Here is a 17,463-nt window from a genome sequence, read left to right as displayed (position 1 = left end):
GACCATGAAGGCCTGATTCAACCAGTCTCCTCTGAACAGTTGATGTTGAGATGTGTCTGATACTTAAACTGTGAAGCATTTATTTGGGTGCATTTAATTGCCGATTTCTGAGTCTGGTAACTCTAATGAATTTATCCTCTGCAGCAGAGGTAACCCTGGGTTTTCCTTTCCTGTGGCGGTCCTCTTGAGAGCCAGTTCCATCATACCGCTTGATGTTCCGTATTGACTGATCTTAATGTCTTAAAGTAATGATTGGCTGTCATTTCTCTTTCCTTATTTGAGCTGTTCTTGTCATAATATGGACTTGGTCTTTTACCAAATAGGGCTATCTTCTGTATACCAACCCTACCTTGTCACAACACAACTGATTAGCTTAAACACATTAAGAAGGAAAGAAACTCCACAAATGAACTTTTAAGAAGGCACACCTGTTAATATAAATGCATTCCAGGTCACTACCTCATGCATCTGGTTGAGAGAATGCCAAGAGTGCGCAAAGTTGTCATCAAGCTAAAGGGTGGTGTAATGAATACTCAGGGAGCAAAAGGTGTAGATTCATGCGCAGAGCACGGCAGGGGTTCATTACACCTTCGCAGAAGGCAGGAATCGTGGTCACAGGCAGGCAATGGTCATACACAGGTAGGCAAACAGGCAGCTGAAACAAAACTAGGACTGAAGGCTAAAACTGGTTCTACATTTACATTACATTTTAGTCATTTAGCAGACGCTCTTATCCAGAGCGACTTACAGTTAGTGAATACATATTTTTTTTATACTGGCCCCCCGTGGGAATCGAACCCACAACCCTGGCGTTGCAAACGCCATGCTCTATCAACTGAGCTACATCCCTGCCGGCCATTCCCTCCCATACCCTGGACGACGCTGGGCCAATTGTGCGCCGCCCATGAGTCTCCCGGTCGCGGCCGGCTGCGACAGAACCTGGATTCGAACCAGGATCTAGTGGCACAGTTAGCACTGCGATGCAGTGCCTTAGACCACTGCGCCACTCAGGAGTGGTTCTCACAAATGAGGTAGGAAAAGGCTTAGTAGAGTCAAAACGAACAATACCTCACAAGGCACAAACAGAAATAACTGAACTAAATAAGGAACTGATGAGACCAGGTGAGTAATTAACACAGGTGAAATCAATGAACAAAAATTATAGACAGGGCTATGTTCAAGAACACAAAGAAACAGGGCTACGTACAAGAACACAAGGTGAACTAAGAAAACAAATACAGAACCTTACAGGTGGCTATTTGAAGAATCTGTTTAACACTTTTTTGGTTACTACATGATTCCATATGTGTTATTTCATAGTTTTTTTGTCTTCACCATTATTCTACAATGTAGAAAATAGTAAAAATAAAGAAAAACCCTTGAATGAGTCGGTGTTCTAAAACTTTTGACCGGTGGTGTATATTATTTAAATATTTCTTGGTCGAGGCCCCCTAGCGGTTGGGGTTCCTAAGCGAATGCTTAAGCCTTAACAAACCAAACTTTGAAAAACCATTATAGAAGGTAAAGTAAAAACCCAAATCGGTCCGTGCATCAATACCGGTATATAGTAAAATATGGTATACCTCCCAGCCCTAGTTCCTTTGTGCGAATGTATTACACAGGCCCCATTTACTATATATCTAATGATGGTGGTAGCACACATAAAACATTAACACACATCCCTGCCATCCAGGATCTCTTTACCAGGCGTTGTGAGACAAAGGCAAAAAAAAATAATCTAAGACTCCATAGACTGTTGTCTCTGCTACCGCATGGCAAGCAGTACCAGTGCACCAATTCTGAAACCAACAGGACCCTGAACATATTTTACCCCCAAGCCATAAGACTGCTAAACAAGGCTACTAAATAGCTAATCAAATGGCTACCTGGACTACCTGCATTGACAATTTTTGTTACACTGACTCTATGCACACACACTGGACTCTACCCACACACTCACCCATACTTGATCTAACACCCCAACACACACATAACATGCGCACACTTAAATGCTGACGCCACACACACTTTCACACTCATCACATACGCTGATTCTACTGCTCCACATATGCCGCTGCTACAACTGTCTATTATCTATCCTGTTGCCTAGTCACTTTACCTCTACCTACAGTATATGTACAGTGCATTTGCAAAGTTTTCAGACCCCTTCCCTTTTTGAACATTTTATTACTTTACAGCCTTATTCGAAAATTTATTAAATAAAATATTTTCCTCATCAATCTACACACAATACCCCATAATAACAAAGCGAAAACAGGATTGTAGAAATGTTTGCACATGTATTACAAATAAAATACAGAAATACCTTATTTACATAAGTATTCAGACCCTTTGCTATGAGACTCAAAATTGAGCTCAGGTGCATCCCGTTTCCATTGATCATCCTTGAGATGTTTCTACAACTTGATTGGAGTCCACCTGTGGTAAATTCAAATGATTGGACAAGATTTGGAAAGGCACACACCTGTCTATATAAGGTCCCACAGTTGACAGTGCATGTCAGAGCAAAAACCAATCCATGAGGTTGAAGGAATTGTCTGTAAAGCTCAGAGACAGGATTGTGTCAAATCAAATCAAATCAAATTGTATTGGCCACATGCGCCGAATACAACAGGTGCAGACATTACAGTGAAATGCTTACTTACAGCCCTTAACCAACAGTGCATTTATTTTTAATAAAAAAGTAGAATAAAACAAAAAAGTGTTGAGAAAAAAGAGCAGAAGTAAAATAAAATAACAGTAGGGAGGCTATATATACAGGGGGGTACCGGTGCAGAGTCAATGTGTGAGGTCACCGGCTAGTTGAGGTAATTGAAGTAATATGTACATGTGGGTAGAGTTAAAGTGACTATGCATAAATCATTAACAGAGTAGTAGCAGCGTAAAAAGATGGGGGGGGGGGGGGCAGTGCAAATAGTCCGGGTAGCCATGATTAGCTGTTTAGGAGTCTTATGGCTTGAGGGTAGAAGCTGTTGAGAAGTCTTTTGGACCTAGACTTGGCACTCCGGTACCGTTTGCCGTGCGGTAGCAGAGAGAACAGTCTTTGATAGGGTGGCTGGAGTCTTTGACAATTTTGAGGGCCTTCTTCTGACACCGCCTGGTATAGAGGTCCTGGATGGCAGGAAGCTTGGCCCCAGTGATGTACTGGGCTGTACGCACTACCCTCTCTAGTGCCTTACGGTCGGAGGCCAAGCAGTTGCCATACCAGGCGGTGATGCAACCGGTCAGGATGCTCTCGATGGTGCAGCTGTAGAATTTCTTGAGGATCTGAGGACCCATGCCAAATCTTTTCAGTCTCCTGAGGGGGAATAGGCTTTGTCGTGCCCTCTTCACAACTGTCTTGGTGTGTTTGGACCATGATAGTTCGTTGGTGATGTGGACACCAAGGAACTTGAAGCTCTCAACCTGTTCCACTACAGCCATGTCGATGAGAATGGGGGCGTGCTCAGTCCTCTTTTTTTTTCCTGTAGTCCACAATCATCTCCTTTGTCTTGGTCACGTTGAGATAGAGGTTGTTATCCTGGCACACATCGAGGCACAGATCTGGGGAAGGGTACCAAAAAATGTCTGCAGCATTGAAGGTCCCCAAGAACACAGTGGCTTCCATCATTCTTAAATGGAAGAAGTTTAGAACCACCAAGACTCTTCCTAGAGCTGGCCGCCTGGCCAAACTGAGCAATCGGAGGAGAAGGGCCTTGGTCAGGGAGGTAACCAAGAACCCGATGGTCACTCTGACAGAGCTCCAGAGTTCCTCTGTGGAGATGGAGGGACCTTCCAGAACGACAACCATCTATGCAGCACTCCACCAATCAGGCCTTTATTGTTGAGTGGCCAGACGGAAGCCACTCCTCAGTAAAAGGCACATGACAGCCCGCTTGGTGTTTGACAAAAGGCACCTAAAGGACTCTCAGACATTGAGAAACAAAATTCTTTGTTCTGATGAAACCAAGATTGAACTCTTTGGTCTGAATGCCAAATGCTATGGTGAAGCATGGTGGCAGCATCATGCTGTGGGGATGTTTTTCAGCAGCAGGGACTGGGAGAATAGTCAGGATCGAGGAAAAGATGAACAGAGAAAAGTACAGAGAGATCCTTGATGAAAACATGCTCCAGAGCGCTCAGGAGGCGAAGGTTCACCTTCCAACAGGACAACGACCTTAAGCACACAGCCAAGACAACGCAGGAGAGGCTTTGGGACAAGTCTCTGAATGTCCTTGCATGTCCCAACCAGAGCCCAGACTTGAACCTTATCGAACATCTCTGGAGAGACCTGAAAATAACTGTACAGAGACGCTCCTCATCCAACCTGACAGAGCTTGAGAGGATCTGCAGAGAATAATGGGAGAAACTCCCCAAATACAGGTGTACCACACTTGTAGCATCATACCCAAGAAGACTCGAGGCTGTAATCGCTGTCAAAGGTGCTTCAACAAAGTACTGAGTAAATGGTCTGAATACTTATGTAAAAAAACTGTTTTTGTTTTGTCATTATGGGGTATTGTGTGTAGATTGATGAAAAAAAAAATGTTTTAAATATTTTTAGAAAAAGTCTCTAATGTAACAAAATGTGGAAAAAGTCAATGGGTCTGAATCCATTCCGAAGGCACTGTACATACTGTAGCTACCTCAATTACCTTGTACCCTTGCACAAAGACTCGGTACTGGTACTCCCTGTATATAGCCTCGTTATTTTTACTTGTTATTGTTATTCCTCGTCACTATTTCTATTTTTATTTTATCTTTCTTTATCTTTAACTCTGCATTGTTGGAAAATGACTCATAAGTAAGCCTTTCACTGTTAGTCTACATCTGTTGTTTACGAAACATGTGACAAAGAAAAGTGTAGTTTTGATTTGATACAGCTATCAGTATATAAAGTTTCACAATTTAATAATGTGATAAATGGACAATATTTTCCAGAGGTTTTCACTTCCATTTACTGTATCAGTTAAATTTAAACATAAAGCAATGCAATAAAAATGTCAAAATGTTTTTTTCTTTGTTTTGTTGACTGAGGCCAGTTTGACTTTCATGAATGAGAGCAGCATGTTGCAAACTAAGATGCTGGTCAATTTGGCATTTTAATGATTGGAGTTATTACTGTTTTTACTTGTTTCAATAACATCTGCAACCTGCCGCCATCAACTAGCTACTATCTGCTGCATCAAATATTTGTCCCGCTCTTTCAAGAATTCTGACCGATCCTCTGGCACTCAAGCAGTCTAGGCCTAATGCAGGGTTCTACTTACTTATTTAAGATTGCTTCACCATTTAAATGTAGCAAATTTCACTAAAGTACGCCGTCATTACCAGTACTCACAGAGTCAGGGAGAATTGATTAGATGAAATAGTGTGTGTTTTCCCCAACATTCTCTCTTCCCTCGTGCTACCCTTGCAAGTTCTTTCATTCCGTTTTGAATATCTTTGTGGTAGCCTCAACTCCAGCCATTCTAGGTTTCTCCAGAACAAGCCATTCTCTGAAGAGAATATGGTGTTGCAGTCTGGTCTCCCGAGACTAACTTTGTGGAGACAGGGAACACATATACTTGCACTAAAGTTCCTGTCTACAGACCTTGGTTGAACCCTTTTACCTACTGGGCACAGACATCTTGTTGAGCTGTCAACTAACGTGAAATCAACAAAAAATGTCACCATGTCATTGGATTTCTTCATTTTTTTTTTTAAGACACAATTCCCATACGTTGATGACTTTAAAAAAATCCAATCAGTTTTCCACGTTGATTCAATGTCATCACATTGAATTTTTTTGGTTGAAATGACGTGGAAGCAACATTGATTCAACCAGTTTTTGCCCAGTGGGTAGCCAATTCTAGTTGAAATTCCTCCATTCACTGTCCAGTTAAGGTACAAAAAGGGAGAGTAAAGTCGATGCTTGACTCTTTTCGGGGTCCCTGAGCTCTAGTCAAAATGAGCACATCTGAGTCTTCCTACTTCACTGATTGTTTTTTCACCCGGGGTACTCAGTCCTTCAATATCACAGTCAAGTGGAGCTTTTGTATTGACAATCTGTACCACAGGTCTATGATATATTATTTTAAAGACATATATTTTTTTCTAGAGCTATCAAGCGTATCTATTGTTTGTAATTAAATGGAAAGGGGGCTTAAAAGTAGGCTGATGTATAATGACAAGAGTCATATCTCGAAATGACAGAATTGTTTTGTCCAATTGCTTCAAAAAGAAGTATATTAGAAGATACTTTGATCTCAAATCCAGGCAAGATGTTGCATGTTGTAACTGGGGCATTATTGGAGTGGTTGGACGACAGTTCAATCCTATGTACGAGTATGACCTCTTGTTAATTACTTTGACCCATGGGTAACCATGGCAGCAGCAAATAAGGCTGCTTGGGTCTGCAGTCTGTAGGGCCGAACATAGGCTGGGATTCAATCCGATGGATACAATTTGAGCTGCATTGGACAACATTACTGCAAACAGACTACATTTAACTGAGTTGTCTTCCCACTTACTATCCATAGCTGTGAAAACATTTGAACTTAAATCTTTCACATCAACGCCAGCAACATCAGCATTCTAGCATTTGCCAATGTGAAAGGCCATGCATTACTTAACGAAGTTTGTCAGTTCTGCTTTCCCAGATTGTGCTGAAATTTAAAGAGAATAACAGCAAATTGTAAAAATGTGTAAGTTTGTAAACCCCTCTGACTCATTGTTGGTCTATCTGTCAAAGTGCTCACCTCTCTCACTCAGGGAGAGTGAGGTTGAGATAGCGCGAGAGCTAAATCAACAGGTTATGCAGGCCCCCCACTTTGTGGAATAACGCAAATCTATGAAAAAAATATATTTAGCTTCACAGTGAAAATACTTCATTCGGGAAGCCCAATCGATTGTGAGATATGGCATATACATTTTATTGGAAAACCTCCCTGGTCTTTGTGTTTGAATCTGTGTTTGAAATTCACTGCACGACTGAGGGACCTTAAAGATAATTGTATGTGTGTGGTACATAGATGAGGTAGTCATTCAAAAATCATGTTAAACACTATTATTACACACATAGTGAATCCATGCAACTTATTACGTGACTTGTTAAGCAAATTTTTACTCCTGAACTTATTTAGGCTTGCCATAACAAAGGGGTTGAAAACATTTTGGCTCAAGACATTTCAGCTTGTCACTTTTAGTTTCAAATAACATAATTCCACTATGACATTATTGGGTATTGTGTGTAGGCCAGTGACAAAAAATCTCAATTTAATCCATTTTAAATTCAGGCTGTAACACGGTAAGAAGTCAAGGGTTGTGAATACTTTCTGAAGGTATTCACTTTGCGAAAGTATTCACCCCCCTTGGCATTTTTCCTATTTTGTTACCTTACAACCTGGAATTAAAATGGATTTTGGGGAGGGTTGTATCATTTGATTTACACAACATACCTACCACTTTGAAGATGCTAAATATATTTTTTTGTAAAACAAAAAAGAAATAAGACAAAAAAAAACTGAAAACTTGAGCGTGCATAACTATTCACCCCCCCAAATTCAATACTTTGTAGAGCCACCTTTTATAGCCATTACAGTTGCAAGTCTCTTGGGGTATGTCTCTATAAGCTTGGCACATCTAGTCACTGGGATTTTTGCCCATTCTTCAAGGCAAAACTGCTCCAGCTCCTTCAAGTTGGATGGGTTCCACTGGTGTACAGCAATCTTTAAGTCACACCACAGATTCTCAATTGGATTGAGGTCTGGGCTTTGACTAGGCCATTCCAAAACATTTAAATGTTTCCCCTTACACCACTCAAGTGTTGCTATAACAGTATGCTTAGGGTCATTGTCCTGCTGGAAGGTGAACCTCTGTCCCTGTCTCAATCTCTGGAAGACTGAAACAGGTTTCCCTCAAGAATTTCCCTATATTTAGCGCTATCCAGCATTCCTTCAATTCTGACCAGTTTCCCAGTCCCTGCCGATGAAAATCATCCCCACAGCATGATGCTGCCACCACCATGCTTCACTGTGGGGATGGTGTTCTTGGGGTGATGAGAGGTGTTGGGTTTGCGCCAGACATAGTGTTTTCCTTGATGGCCAAAAAGCTCAATTTTAGTCTCATCTGACCAGAGTACCTTCTTCCATATGTTTGGGGAGTCTCGCACATGCATTTTGGTGAACACCAAAGGCTTGCTTATTTTTATCTGTAAGCAATGGCTTTTTTCTGGCCACTCTTCCGTAAAGCCCAGCTCTGTGGAGTGTACTGTTTAAAGTGGTCCTATGGACAGATACTCCAATCTCCGCTGTGGAGCTTTGCAGCTCCTTCAGGGTTATCTTTGGTCTGCCTCTCTGATTAATGGCCTCCTTTCCTGGTCTGTGAGTTTTGGTGGGCGGCCCTCTCTTGGCAGGTTTGTTGCGGTGCCATATTCTTTTAATGGTGCTCCGTGGGATGTTCAAAGTTTCTGCTAAAAAAAAATTACCCAACCCTGATCTGTACTTCTCCACAACTTTGTCCCTGACCTGTTTGGAGAGCTCCTTGGTCTTCATGCTTGGTGGTGCCCCTTGTTTAGTGGTGTTGCAGACTATGGGGCCTTTCAGAACAGGTGTATATATACTGAGATCATGTGACAGATCATGTGATACTTAGATTGCACACAGGTGGACTTTATTTAACTAATTATGTGACTTCTGAAGGTAATTGGTTGCACCAGGGCTTCATAGCAAAGGAGGTGAATACATATGCACTTACCACTTTTCCGTTTTTTTGTTTTTTGAAACAAGTTATTTTTTTTCATTTCACTTCACCAATTTGGACTATTTTGTGTATTACATGAAATCCAAATAAAAATCCATTTAAATTACAGGTTGTAATGCAACAAAATAGGAAAAACACCAAGTGGGGAGGAATACTTTTGCAAGGCACTGTACAAAACATTAAGAACACCTGCTCTTTCCATAACATTGACTGACCAGGTGAATCCAGGTGAAAGCTGTGATCCGACATGGACAACATACAGCTAGCGGGCTATATGCTACATCGGCAGGATAGAACGGCTGACTCCGGTAAGACAAGGGGTGGCGGTCTGTGTATATTTGTAAACAACAGCTGGTGCACAAAATCAAATACTAAGGAAGTCTCGAGGTTTTGCTCGCCTGAGGTAGAGTATCTTATGATAAGCTGTAGACCACACTATTTACCAAGAGAGTTTTCATCTATATTTTTCGTAGCTGTCTATTTACCACCACAAACCGATGCTGGCACTAAGACTGCACTCAACGAGCTGTATAGGGCCATAAGCAAACTAGAAAATGCACATCCAGTGGCCGATGATTTTAATGCAGGGAAACTGAAATCCGTTTTTCCTCATTTTTACCAGCATGTCACTTGTTCAACAAGAGGCGACACAACTCTAGCTCACTTTTACTCCATACACAGAATCACATACAAACAGTGGGGAGAACAAGTATTTGATACACTGCCGATTTTGCAGGTTTTCCTACTTACAAAGCATGTAGAGGTCTGTAATTTTTATCATAGGTACACTGTGAGATACAGAATCTTTAAAAAAAATCCAGAAAATCACATTGTATGATTTTTAAGTAATTAATTAGCATTTTATTGCATGACATAAGTATTTGATCACCTACCAACCAGTAAGAATTCCGGCTCTCACAGACCTGTTAGTTTTTCTTTAAGAAGCCCTCATGTTCTCCACTCATTACCTGTATTAACTGCACCTGTTTGAACTCGTTACCTGTATAAAAGACACCTGTCCACACACTCAATCAAACAGACTCCAACCTCTCCACAATGGCCAAGACCAGAGAGCTGTGTAAGGACATCAGGGATAAAATTGTAGAATTGCACAAGGCTGGGATGGGCTACAGGACAATAGGCAAGCAGCTTGGTGAGAAGGCAACAACTGTTGGCGCAATTATTAGAAAATGGAAGAAGTTCAAGATGACGGTCAATAACCCCTGGTCTGGAGCTCCATGCAAGATCTCACCTCGTGGGGCATCAATGATCATGAGGAAGGTGAGGGATCAGCCCAGAACTACACGGCAGGACCTGGTCAATGACCTGAAGAGAGCTGAGACCACAGTCTCAAAGAAAACCATTAGTAACATACTACGCCGTCATGGATTAAAATCCTGCAGCGCACGCAAGGTGCCCCTGCTCAAGCCAGCGCATGTCCAGGCCCGTCTGAAGTTTGCCAATGACCATCTGGATGATCCAGAGGAGGAATGGGAGAAGGTCATGTGGTCTGATGAGACAAAAATATAGCTTTTTGGTCTAAACTCCACTCGCCGTGTTTGGAGGAAGAAGAAGGATGAGTACAACCCCATGAACACCATCCCAACCGTGAAGCATGGAGGTGGAAACATCATTCTTTGGGGATGCTTTTGTGCAAAGGGGACAGGACGACTGCACCGTATTGAGGGGAGGATGGACGGGGCCATGTATTGCGAGATCTTGGCCAACAACCTCCTTCACTCAGTAAGAGCATTGAAGATGGGTCGTGGCTGGTCTTCCAGCATGACAATGACCCGAAACACACAGCCAGGGCAACTAAGGAGTGGCTCCGTAAGAAGCATCTCAAGGTCCTGGAGTGGCCTAGCCAGTCTACAGACATGAACCCAATAGAACATCTTTGGAGGGAGCTGAAAGTCCGTATTGCCCAGTGACAGCCCCGAAACCTGAAGGATCTGGAGAAGGTCTGTATGGAGGAGTGGGCCAAAATCCATGCTGCAGTGTGTGCAAACTTGGTCATGACCTACAGGAAACGTATGATCTCTGTAATTGTAAACAAAGGTTTCACATTCAATCTCTCCCTTTCCCAGTCTGCTGTTCCCACATGCTTCAAGATGGCCACCATTGTTCCAGCACCCAAGAAAGCAAAGGTAACTGAACTAAATGACTTTCGCCCTGTAGCACTCACCTCTGTCATCATGAAGTGCTTTGAGAGACTAGTCAAGGATCATAGCACCTCTACCTTACCTGTCACCCTAGACCCACTTCAATTTGCTTACCACCCCAATAGATCCACAGACAATGCAATTGCCATCACACTGCATTCTGCCCTATCCCATCTGGATAAGAGGAATACCTATGTAAGAATGCTGTTCATTGACTATAGCTCAGCATTCAACACCGTAGTACCCTCGCAGCTCATCATTAAGCTCGAGGCTCTGGGTCTGAACCCCGACTGCGTGGCCAAGCACGCCTCCAACTCAGTCATCAAGTTTGCAGACGACACAACAGTAGTAGGCTTGATTACCAACAATGTCGAGACCGCCTACAGGGAGGAGGTGAGGGCTCTGAGAGTGTGGTGCCAGGAAAATAACCTCTCACTCAACATCAACAAAACAAAGGAGATGATCGTGGACTTCAGGAAACAGCAGAGGGTGCACCCCCCTATCCACATCGGCGGGACTGCAGTGGAGAAGGTGGAAAGCTTCAAGTTCCTTGGCGTACACATCACCGACAAACTGAAATGGTCCACCCACGCAGACAGTGTGGTGAAGAAGGCGCAACAGACCCTCTTCAACCTCCGGAGGATGAAGAAATGTGGCTTATCACCTAAAACCCTCACAAACTTTTACAGATGCACAATTGAGAGCATCCTGTCGGGCTGTATCACCGCCTGGTACGGCAACTGCACCGCCAACAACCGCAGGGCTCTCCAGAGGGTGGTGTGGTCTGCCAAACGCATTACCGGGGGCAAACTACCCGCCCTCCAAGACACATACAGCACCCGATGTCACAGGAAGGCCAAAAAGATCATCAAGGACATCAACCACCCGAGCCACTGCCTGTTCACCCCGCTATCATCCAGAAGGCGAGGTCAGTACAGGTGCATCAAAGCTGGGACCGAGAGAATGAAAAACAGCTTCTATCTCAAGTCCATCAGACTGTTAAATAGCCATCACTAGCACATTAGAGGCTGCTGCTGCCTATTGAAATCACTGGCCACTTTAATAAATGGAACACTAGTGACTTTAATGTTTACATATCTTGCACTACTCATCTCATATGTATATACTGCATTCTATTCTATAATACTATTCCGTATCTTAGTCCATGCCGCTCTGTCATTGCTTGTCCATATATGTATATATTCTTAAATCCCGTTCCTTACTTTTTTGTGTGTTTTGTGTATATGTTGTGTAATTGCTAGAATCATTTCGCTATGCCCACTATAACATCTGCTAAACACGTGTATGTGACAAATAATATTTGATTTGAATTGATTTTATAGCCATGAAATACTTTGAAAGGCCGGTTATAGCTCACATCAACACCATCATCCCAGACACCTTGGACGCACTCCAATTCGCATACCACCCCAACAGATCTATAGATGACTCAATCTCTATTGCACTACACACTACCCTCACCCACCTAAACAAAATGAATAGATATGCAAGAATGCTGCTCATTGACTACAACTCAACCCCCCCCCCCCCCACCCCAAGTTCATCACTGGGCTCAGGACCCTGGGACTGAACACCTCCCTCTGCAACTGGATGCTGGACTTCCTGACAGGCCACCCCCAGGCAGTGAGAGTAGGCAACAACACATCCGCCACGCTGACCATCAACACGGGGGACCCTCAGGGGTGTATGCTTAGTCACCTCCAGTACGACTCCAACACCATCATTGTAATCAGTAAGACAAAGGAGCTAATCGTGGACTACAGAAAATGGAGGGGTGAGCACGCCCCCATCCACATCGACAGGCTGTTGTGGAGCAGCTTCAAGTTTCTCTGTGTCCTCATCACTAAGGAATTGTTAGATTCTAAATAAACAGAGTAAAAACTTACGGACGACTAGTAAAGGTCAATCCAAGTTTATTCACCAACTGGGTCACACAGCTGCATAAGACATATTCACACAAGCACTGGTATTTAAACCTTCCTCCTATGCTGAGTGTCCTCTTTACACATCTGGACAGCCAATACCTCTCTGTTGCTAGACAGGACTTTAGTGATGCCTGTTCAATCTCACTTAATCTGACCTGACCTCGGCCCAAATTCCTCACTCCTCCCCAACTCACGGCTCTCCTGTTGACTTGTACCAGACTGTGGACCTTCTCCTTTCCATAGGATACCTGAACATGTTCTGACAGAATGTAAACGTTCTGCATTCCCCTCTCTCCCTCAGTGACATGATTTAAGGATATTTCAAGTTTATAAGTCAGAACCCATCAGTCCCCCCTTTTGAACATTAACTCCATACTGTTCAACATTATATAAACTTGGAAATTACTTATAAATGAACAAAACATAAAACATGATTAACATTCACATTTGATTATTAGGTTTACAACTCCAAGACTTATGGCGTCTGTTCTATAATCACAATATGCACACTCTTATTTCCATCTCTCGTCAGACAACTGAGAATGACATTTCAGCTGGAGCTTTTGACTTTCTCCATTTCCTCCTTCTGGCTCCTAAGAGAGTGATAGCACAAGACTTGGAAAGCAAAAATAAACACAAAATTATATTTATATATGCAAAGACAACCCAAAGTTTGATAATATAACAATTCCCACTCTCTCTTCAACTGACTCTATGCCTTCCGGATACATTTTTCCTGCTGGGTTGCACAAAAATGAAGGCCCTAAAAAACCTCCTCATGCTTTCACCCAGTCTTCCCCGTCCAGCCACAGGTTACAAGAGGTGTTCCCGAGCCATGTCATTTTCACTTCGCTCCCCAACTCTTTCCTCGTCCATGGCCACCCGATATACCCGTGTGTTGGCCTTAATCAACTTTTCCTCATCAACATCAATGCCCTCAGAAGATGATATCCCAACAATGCTACCAAAGTAACCCCTGCTACTCCTAACACTGCCCATGACGTATACTTCAAAATCCCCTCATTTGCTCTATAGTCCCGTTCCATGCTGTTACTATAGCATCCTTCAAGCGTTGTACCTTCTTGACGAAACCCTCACTGAAAGTTGACAATAGTGACTGAAATGACAACACTATCTCTGCTACTCCCACCCTGAGCTGGGTATGCGTGATGTTCAATTTAACTTTATAGTAGTCTCTATATTGTGCACAGTTAGCTGTCCTACCTCTCCTACGAGCGATCCCCTGATATCATACACAGAGGAGTGGTATCGTTCCCCAGACTCTACTACCCCCTTCCTTAATTTATGAGCCACACAGATCTCCGCCCCAGTCACATTCCATTCCGCTCTCCCAATTCCCTATAACGTTAATACCTTGGTTTTTGGGACTCCACAGAATACACTGATGTTAGTCCTGCCAGACTCTGCAACTAACACCCTTATGCAAACATCCTGTCTCCAACACAGGTCCCGTATGTACCTTGCCTCCGGCCACAAATACATTCACACATAAATCCTTCCATCTAACCCATAACACGTTAATCACTACTAAAACATGCTCAAATCAATTAGTCCTCTGGAACAATTATCCCTTTCTTGTTCCACGACACCTAGAAAACATATTGACTTGAACAGGGAAGATTGAAAATACATGTTTAATAATTTCACAATACCCTTGATGCAAATAAGACTGGGGAAAGAACCGTCCATCCGTTTTGTTCTAGCCAATGGAATGCTAGACTCCTTCATCCTCATCCTCGGGTGTCAAAACAAGACACAGACTATGAGCCTTGTACGTAATTAATTATACTGTATCCTCCAGCAAGCCATATGTATTGATGTGGTTTAACATTAGGATTCTGATGACATGGTAAAACGAAACCCCTACTATCAAGTACCCCCTCATGGTTAGCCCAAGCTATCATCTAGTGGGTTCTCTAATAACCTCCCTCTCGTAGGACACGAGAAGATAAGGTTTCCTGGGAGAAAACCCTCCCTAGACTCAATAGAGTCGAGCAGTGCACCCTCCCCTTACTTTGTGCTCTTCTCAAAACTTAGGGCAGCGCTCTCTCTCTCTCTTTATCTTCTTTCCGAATCATAATTAAAACACTTGATACATTATCCAACCCAAATTTAGAATGACAGTCCTTAATGCTTCACATTGAGTCTATCACTCGAAATCGAGAACCTCAATTTACACAGTTAGAATGTACATTGATAAGCAGGGGAAATATATAAACAGTATGTACTATTTATATTACAGATATTAACTTTTGAGGGTCACACTGTTCTTGGTCAAATGATCCCTTCCATGCATCAAGACACCATCTGTGTTCACCTTCGCCATAACTCGAGAGAGAACAGTGCAAAACAACAGTTTAAGACATTTCTGATTCTGGAAATATAGACCATATATTCACCGTATGACATATTATTACATTCCCAATATTCTTAATACCAAAATCTCTAAGACAAATGTCCAAGATCATAACAACACACCGTTGAATCCATTTTCCAAATTGGTTTATACTCCCTTATCATACTGGTGACCTCACCGCAGAGTTACCGGGTCAGGGAGTTAGAGCGCTAACCCTTAGGGAGAAATCCCGACAGTACAGCAGACCCATTCTGGTGAGATTTGTATCGAAACAAAGACAAAAACATGAACCAAAATAATAACAGCAATACACATATATCACTCAAGAAGGGGAAAACCTCAATCCATTTGGAGTAACTGTCAACCATTATCAACATATATTTTCCTTTTATATGCAGACTGAACAAAAATCAATTTGCATATTTACCACAGGGCCAGGGCCCCAGGGAACTGGTCATTTCCCCCTTGGACATATGACTCATATCGTGATTCATGCGTATAAAAACAACTAAAAACAACACTGCATGTTAAATAAAAAATAAACAAATTAGAATAACAAATCAAATTAGAATTACAACTCTTGATAACTCCATAAGGAAATAATTGTATCCCATAATGTAATGGGAAAATAGACTAGAGACACGTGTCCCTCATTCATATTATACTTAAATCTCACCTAATGTCTCTATCATTTCTAGTGAGTTTGATCATGCCTCACCAGAAAGTCAGGACAAAGGTCATTCAACAGCATTAAGCATGTTCCCTGTACTTCAGAAACTATTTAACAACATTTCAAACATTTCCATCATTCTGCATACCCAGTTTAAAACCAAATTAAAAGAAACCCACACAATAAATCAAACACGGTATTAACCCCACTAACAAATATTAATAACCAGTGAGTTGTGTGTGCGTGCTGGTGTGTGTGGTAAACCGTAGGGCAAAAACACACAAATGGCCAGGCCTTACTTATCTGGGAGCTCCCTTTATGACCGGATCCGGATACCTTTATACTTATAAAACTGCAGAATTTCACTAACTGCTCTCCCAAGACAACAGTCTCGGGAAACATTTTAAAGAGAGAGATAATGACACCCCCTCCTCTCCTGGAAGAGAAAGTGTACATTTCGTTAGTATTCAAAATGCTCAGCAACCCAAAATATTTAATTACAAACAAACATGACATGATAAGTCCACTGTCCTCCCTCCAATCATTAATCATTTGTTTTAATCCATCCCAATGTTTATGTACCCTTTATTTAGCATGTACTACCCTTACACACGGCGACATTTATTGTGCTACCGAGTCTAATGATTTACTCCCGTATATGGCTGGACTCTCTTTTCCCCATGATTTTCCGTAACCACCCCACTACAATGCCTTTCATGTTTATCAACAAAAATGTTAAAAGGTCAATTTAGGTTTGGTAACCCAAATGCTGTCGCCTGACAGAATTGCTTCTTTCAAAACTCTATTAACATTTACTCACACTAATTTCTCGTGACCCCTCCTCCCTTTCATTAATTCTATAAATCTATTTCAGAATAAGACAAAATAAGATGTCTCAAAGGATTAAAAAACCTTGTTGCATATTTAGCCTATTTTTCATCGTAAGGAATCAGTAATATTTGAGCGCAGGCATCTATTACAAAGGTGTGTGAGACGTGGCCTCCTACGTCTCCCTTCACATAGAAACTGTAATCTCTATGAACCACAATCAATCGAACCGAGGCCATAGACAGCTATGTGAGAGATTCCTGCCCCGCTGCTATCATGAGTGTTTGTTGCTGTTCTTTTGTCAAAGATGCAAACGCTGGCATCACAGCATTCCTTTCGGATGCAGCGGGTGCAGTAGGCTCCAGTACTACCCTACACTCATTCTTCCAATGACCAATAGCTCCACATATAAAACAGGGAGATAAACCCCTGTGCCTTAGCACAGGTTCGCTACCCCTTTCTCTCTGTTTCATTGTCTTACCTTGGCCATTGAAACCACTGTTAATGATTTTCACTGTGGCGGTTTTAACCCCTCGCACGGCTGCGAAGTGAGCGGAATCAGATTCCACTCTCAAAGCCTCCTGCTCTTTTTCATTCCAATGAAAATGTTGGTCCACTACCCCCGCAATAGCCGTTTTGATAACAGGTTTCAAACCTGCCTTCAAAGCAGACATACACATTCTATCAATGTACCCAGACTTTTTGCAGCTGAGTACATCTACTAATGTTGGTTTGATT

The sequence above is a fragment of the Coregonus lavaretus genome (assembly GCF_964263955.1).
Source record: "Coregonus lavaretus genome assembly, chromosome: 5".
Taxonomy (NCBI): Eukaryota; Metazoa; Chordata; class Actinopteri; order Salmoniformes; family Salmonidae; genus Coregonus; species Coregonus lavaretus.
This window is presented reverse-complemented; position numbering follows the sequence as displayed.